We start from the raw sequence: 7,920 nt of genomic DNA on the forward strand, positions 1-7,920 counted from the left end.
TGGGGTTTAAGTCTGGGCTCTGACTAGGTAAAGCAAGGACATTCACCTTTTTCTCCTTCAACCAGTGTGTGCTCAGTTTTGCTGTGTGCTTTGAGTCATTGTCATGTTGAAAGGTAAACCTTCTTCCCATTGACAACGTTTTGGCAGAGAACAGCAGATTTTCCTCAAGAATTTGATGTTATTTTGCCCCATCCATTTTTCCTTCTATCCTGACAAGTGTTCCAGTCCCTGCTACAGAGAAACACCCCATAACAGGATATTACCACCTCCATGCTTTACAGTAGGGTAGTCTCAGCTGCCTCAGAATCTTTAAGGTGGGTTTTGGCAAAGCTCAGTTATGACTGCATGTGGCCTTTCTTGAGGAGTGGCTTTTTTTTTCAACCCTCCCAAACAAGCCACATTTGTGTAGAATTTGTGATATCACTCTTTGTCATAAATTCCTGCAACTGCTTCAGAGTTGCTGTAAGTCTCTTGGTAGCCTCTCTGACCAGTTTCCTCCTGGCTCTTTCATCCAGTTTGTAGCGACATCCTGATCCAGGGAGGTAAAGTAGGCATATTCAGACACAACTTAAGTATACGCATGTATACTTACGTATGGTTGACAACCATATAAACATTCACCGTGCTAGATAGCTTGCTGATGATTCTGGAATTTCGGTCAAATACATGCTTATTTCACTGTTTATAAAACATATAATATGCATCAATGATTGTTCACATATAGCCTATAAATATGCACTACTTTAGCGACAAAACAAGGTGATGTATTTGTTGTGGAAAAAAATAATAAATAATAGCACTGACAGTGGCAATTGTTGTCCCCTTGCACCCCTTACACCCCTCCACCATGTTGAAAGTTTATTGCCCGCCCAACTCAGAAACTCGGGTATCACAAGTTTCCCAGTAGTAAATACGACTTGAGAGACCATTCACGTCCAATTTCCGATTAGGAAACTCATAATTACGATTATTCAGATAGCACATTAAGGCAGCATAAGTCTATGAGAACAGTCTGGGCGATTCTCAGCCAGAGTGAAATCACCTGAAAAGGTGCGGTTATCCACAGAACGTGACTTGACGATGATTGGACTATATATCCAGAGGCAGAACTAACAGTCTAGAACATTTAGAACAGTGACAGCTGTGGCTGAATGTGATAGAAAGAGATCCCTCCCTTTCGCACTTTGGTGGTGCGTCGCCCATTTCGTTCTAATAAAGAAATCGCCACTGTATAATATATATTGTTGTGTAATCATTAAGGCAGCATAAGTCTATGAGAACAGTCTGGGAGATTCTCAGCCAGAGTGAAATCACCTGAAAAGGGGCAGTTATCCACAGAACGTGACTTGACGATGATTGGACTATATATCCAGAGGCAGAACTAACAGTCTAGAACATTTAGAACAGTGACAGCTGTGGCTGAATGTGATAGAAAGAAATCCCTCCCTTTCGCACTTTGGTGGTGCGTCGCCCATTTCATTCTAATAAAGAAATCGCCACTGTATAATATATATTGTTGTGTAATATGCATATGAATACAATTACCCTGCCTCATTATTTGATGTATTATAAGTTTCTTGTGCAATGAAACGTGCAATACCCAACTATCTATACTTATATTTATTATACGTATGTTATTGATTTAATATATCTTTCATCTATCCACGTTCCCTTGCATAATTTGTCTATAGCACATTTGTACATTCAATATACTGTTTACTGTATCTTTGTCTATTGTGTATTGTTTTTTACATATTTATTTTTACTCACTTATTTTTTATTTTGTTATCTGTGTCTTGTCACTTGTCAAACTGTCTGTGTACTGGAAGCTTCTGTCACCAAGACAAATTCCATGTGTGTGTAAGCACACTTGGCAATAAAGCTCTTTCTGATTCTGAAATGTGACCCTGGACCACAATTGTCTTAAGTGTCAATTTTTCAAAATTGAGACTTATACACCATCTGAAAGCTGAATAAATAAGCTTTCCATTGATGTATGGTTTGTTAGGATTGTCTAATGTGTATTATATTGTTTATTTCCTGGAAAAGCCTCATATGTGCAATTATGTAACTGCTGAATTGGTATTGTATTTATAATGCAATGCATTTAACATTTATATGATGTATTACAGTATTAAAAAAAGTAATACTTTCAGTGTTAGTCTGGAGAGCATTGCAGAGTTATATGTGTGTGCAGAAACGGCTGTACAATGTTGAATTCAAGGTCAAAGAGATAAGGAAAAGACAGCGCTTTATTTAAAAACGTTTATTAAGAATATGTTTAATTAAGAAAAAGACAAGACACTGTTTGTTATTAATGCTTTTTATTGGAAATGTGGTTTATTAAGAAAATAGAGTAGATAGGAAGAAGCATGCATTAGAAAGAGAAAGAGGGGAGAGTGCTTACCAAGAAGTAATGGGTAGTTGCAGGACGAGACGCAGAGAGCTGAAGGAAGGAGAAAGAAGAGATAACGCTAGGCTATTTAAAGACACTGAGGGCGTTCCCAGTCTGGATGACCTAATTTGTGGAGGTCACTAGTTTAAATATCCGTGATGACGACAGTGACATTAGATGCTGCTTCGGGACAACCTGAAGAGCTTCTCGGGCACCAGAACCATCACTTATTGCCTTGAGCAAAGAACTTTTTGATATTTATACTTTTTTTAATACTTGTATATAGTAGTTGTAAAATACTCGTACTGCTAGAGATAATAATTGCAATAAATAAATTAACTTATTTATTTAACAAAGTCTGCCTCTCGTGGCATTGATTTATAAGCCAGAACAGACCATGGAGAAGTCTTCGGTCCAAATTTGTAAGTATTTTAAAGTGCTTATAATTTTAATCCGATTCAATTTACTTACCTAACCTGAGAATAATAAGGTGAAGGTGTTTAAATACACAACGTAAAACTATAATAATTATATAGTTTCCTAAATTTCAAGGTCACTGCTTAGTCCTATTTGAAGTTATCCTAACAGGAGTAGAAGGGCAGTTTTTTCAGCATATTTCATAAATTAACTGTATTCTGAAGCACAGTCTAAAAAACTTAAATGAGATATTTGAACAATTAGAGAACACTTACAGATACCTCCAAGTTATAGGTGTTAATCTGGCACCTGGTGATAATTTCCTTAATTATATGACAAACCCTATTTAACTGGCAGCATTCCTCCAATTTTTACTGAGATTGCAAGATAGCAGTGTTATGGTTTGGGGGATGTTTTCTGTAGCAGGAGTTGGGCCTCTTATACAGCTACATAGCAGGGTGAATGCAAATGTTTATCAGAACCTCCTTCAGCAACATGCAGTTCCTTCCCTGCAAGCATCTCCCAATCAGCCTGCAATTTTCATGCAAGACAATGCCCCTGTCACACTGTAAGATGGATTAAGCAGTTCCTTGAAGCTAAGAACTATGAAATGGTCGGCCCAGAGTCCTGATCTAAACCTGATTGAAAATCTCTGGAAAATCCTTGGCGAAAAGGTTATGGCTAAGAAACCCACTACAGTTACCAAACTATGGAAGAAGAGTGGACCAAGATCACAGCAGCGCAGTGTGAGAAACTAGTGATGTCCTGCGGCCGCAGATGTGCTGAAGTCATTCAAAGCAGGGGCCTCTACAATTCCTGGTAATCTTTGAGAGCTGTAATCCTCAAAAATTTTAATGTAATCTTCTTTCTTGCTACAGTGGTTACTGTTCTTTAATTTTGATCACTGTGTTTCCCCAAAATAAATAAAAAATCATAAAATAAAATAAAATGTATTTAAAATAACATCAATCAAAATAAGACACTTACTATATATATATTTGTTTGCCTGCATATCATGTGACCACTAACCATTGTCAGAGAACTGTGAACATCCAAATGTTACATAATTATTAACTTATTATCTTAAAATCTCAGGGGTACTTCAAGTAAATATATTAGGTGAAAGAGGTTCAGATGACAAAAAAAGTTTGGGAATCCCTGCATTACATATAAATAAGAAATAATGTGAATTTGTGCACTTTAATTTGTTTAAAAGACAAAAGCCTTCCAAAGACATAGTAATATATGGTTAAATAACTCAGTGATAATTCAAATATAAATGAATGTGTTCATCAGTTGTTGATGCAATGTTGAAATGTTGAGAAAACACTTCAAATTTTTAAAAATTGAAATGATTATTGTAAATATAGTGGTCAAGTGCTATATGGCCTCTCAATTTTCTGTGTAATTAGAGCTACCTGACTAGTTACTGGTCTGTGTGGGAATGTCCACAAAACTGGAAGACTTTTTCAATGTGTATTAGCGTTAGGCTATTTCATATAATAATATAATTTATTGCTATTGTGTGAATAATATGTAATCATGTAATCAATAAAAATGTAACTATTCCGAGTATTTTAAAATGTAAGTACTTAATTTTTGGAATCTGATTATGTAATCCAGATTACATGTGATCAGTTACTAGCCATCTCTGTATATATATATATATATATATATATATATACACGCAAAATTATTTGCATATAATGAATAATTATATATAAAAACAAATCTTAAATATATTTAAAAAGCAGCACCTCTAAAATTCTATTAAAAAGCAATTAAAAAAAAATACAAATTGACATCATGACTGAAGTTATACTGCATTTTTTCAAAATCACTTTAATTAAGAAAGTAACAAATTCTGTATAGATTTATGATTTTACAGTAGCAAACTAACACTGCACTGACATCCGTAAAACCTTTCCATTGCAAGAAAAAAAGTGGAAAAAGTTTCATTAGGAATAAATCATTAGGAACATATATCAAAAATATTATAGAATACAAATGATTGTTTTTTTGTCCAGCAGTGTATTTTATTTCTTAGCTAATTAAAAGACATAAGAAGTTTTTTTTGTCAATTAGAAAAAACATACATAAATATTATTATTATTATTATTATTATTACATTTGACATTTCTGTCCCCCTCACTTCTGAATTGATTGCTACGCCCCTGCCCTGTAACATAACTTAATATAAAACTTTTGCCATATACTGTTATTTTCATTTTAGGGATTTATTCGGTGGGAAAGGGGCCAAAATGGCTCTTTTGATGTTGAAGGTTGCAGACCCCTGTTCTATGGCATCACTGTGAAACCCCCCTTTTGGAAGCTTTACTTTTAAGTGTACGGTATAATTACAGTTATTGTGTGGTTATAAGATTTTGCAGATGATTTTCTATTCATGCAGCTTGCATTGTTTACTAGAGGGACTGCCCCAATGAGGTCTGGTGCTTTACGAACATGCAAAATGGGAGTCTTACTAAATCACTTTATGAATCAATTCTTCAAGAATTCAAACCCGCAACTTTCAGATTACTAAGACCTCTTGAACCACTAAAATACCGGCAGCCCTGCATGTTTCTAGGGGCTTGCAGAATGTGACAACTGATATTTGGGTCAGACAATGGCTGAGATTTTATTTAAATGTACGTATGCTTTTTTGTTTTGGTGAAGACAAGACGGATGTGGTGAGGCTAGTATGAATATTATGTAAAACTACAATAAGTAGCAAATGTGTTCATTCAGAAAAAAAAGAGGAAAAAAAACCCTCATTCATTTACATGAATTAAAAACTCACACATTCAGCCCATCAAACAAAGGAAATGAAAGTTAATTCAAAGAACAAATGGTTGCAGGTTCCTTTTATTTGTTTTCGGTTCAGACAGAAGCTGCAAATAGAATTTAACGATACAATGAACAGATAAATGTAACTTTTAAGCCATTTGTGATTATTTACATATGTATTTCATATATATGTATTTCAGACTTATTGAATTGTTTCTGCTGGTTTCTGGATGTGTGAATGCGAACACAACTTACACAACTAGATTTAACCTAGTTATGAGATTTGGAGATTTGGCCACCAGCGCAGGACTAATGCTAACAGCATAGGTGTTCAGTAGCACAAAACCCCTATCACGATTAGCATTAAACCTGAACTGGGACGCTTCAGAGCTGCGATCACGTCATGATCTGGAGCAGAACCTGTTGAGAAGAAAACAAACTAAATCAGATTGACCATAAATCACATTATTCTATTGCTTTTCATGATGCATTTCTAAAAACATGGATGCATCAGATTTTTGGGGTTTGAATTATGACAATAAAAGCAAACTGTCTGTTCATTTAGAGTCAATCCTAAAACTACATAATGTGGTCAACATCATCTCCATTGCCCACACATCCAATTCAGAAAGGTGACGATCTGTGACCTTTAAACGCTGGTAACACTGAGTCACATATACATCCGTCTCTGCTCCATCTCCTTTCTTTGCTCTCATTCCCTGTTTTTAACGGTTATCTGGAGTCCATCTGTCTCAAATATCACTGGCTGATATAGATGCCGTTTCGATATGTAAAAACACAAACTTTAACAGGAAGGAAATGCAGAAGCCACAGCATCATGTGGTTTTCTTCAGAGCTCTGAAACACATTTACCTATTTGATTTCCTTCCTTGTTCTGTTGATATATTCCTCCTTGACAACTGCCAATCCTTTGGTTTAGTCTGCTGGTTTTAGTTGAGAGCCGTTTCTGCACATCTTTGAGATATTCCATTCATTTTAAACAGATCTCACTGACTTTCTGTCTCTGTCTCGCATCTTTCTCTCTAAGCAACGCTACTGAGGCTTATATATACACAGTACTTTAGCAAGAAGTGACTCATGTGAAACCCCCTCCAATGGAAATTACGAAGGGGAAAAGTGTGATCAGACTATCTATGCAAATTAAACAGTGTTTAGAAAGGATTAAAATCAGTAGTTCACTGTTATAAAATCATATCTAGGAAATCAAAAGCATTACTGGGAAGTTGCTGCTTGTTTTAATAGTAAAACTATGATTAGGGATTTTCTAAGATTGAGTTCTGTTGATTTTCTGTTGTAAATGAAAACAGCATTAACATTCAGGATGAAAAGTTGATGATGATAATAATGACAGGTAACAATCATTCATGTATTATAAACCTGAAAGACAAAATACATAGTCACATCATTTTAGATATGTTTTATTCATATCCAAAACACAGATACAGTTTAGATGAAGGATTTAGTGTTTGTGTTGTACATTCATTTATCTATATTTGCTATCTCATATTCAGTTAAATTCCACTTATATTGTCTGTATATTTTTCTAGATTTTATCTTCATCAATAATCATTGATGATGGTGATTATTTCAGTTGGCATGAGTCAATCAGGGTTTTTCACCCTTTGGGCTAAACCCTTTATTCACTAAATGACTGTCTCACGCAGTTTTTCACATTTATCCTTAGATGACCTGCTAAAAGGGATAGTTCACCCAAAAATGAAAATTACCCCATGTTTTACTCACCCTCAAGCCCCATCCTAGGTGTATATGACTTTCTTCTTTCAGACAAATTTTATTTGATTATTAATTTTTTATCATTATTGAATCTCTCAACATTTTACAACTGTAGCCGGGTGGTAAACACTATATATATATATATATATATATATATATATACAGGGCTCGAATTGAGGGGGATGGCATCCCTCTGGTTGAAAAAAAATGACAAAAAGCATCCCCTCAGTAAAATCACCATCCACTTTAGATAAATAATGTGTATTATGTAAAACTTATCATGCAAATGAAATGTTAAAATTATCTACTTAAAGAGGTTTACAGTTTAGCAGCTAAACTGTGTGCACGATTCGCTTGCATAAGTGTTAAACAAAATGTTTTTATGTCATTATTTTAAAAACTGATTGGAGCACTATATTATTGTTTTATGTAAAGGTGCATGCTAGGGCTGCCAGGTTGTCACAACAAAACCCACCCAATTGCTACTCAAATCAGAATCAGAATCAGAAAGAGCTTTATTGCCAAGTATGTTTGCACATACAAGGAATTTGTTATAGTGTCACAAG

This window comes from Sinocyclocheilus anshuiensis, unplaced genomic scaffold (genome assembly GCF_001515605.1).
Source record: "Sinocyclocheilus anshuiensis isolate Anshui unplaced genomic scaffold, SAMN03320099.WGS_v1.1 scaffold856, whole genome shotgun sequence".
In the NCBI taxonomy this organism is placed as follows: domain Eukaryota; kingdom Metazoa; phylum Chordata; class Actinopteri; order Cypriniformes; family Cyprinidae; genus Sinocyclocheilus; species Sinocyclocheilus anshuiensis.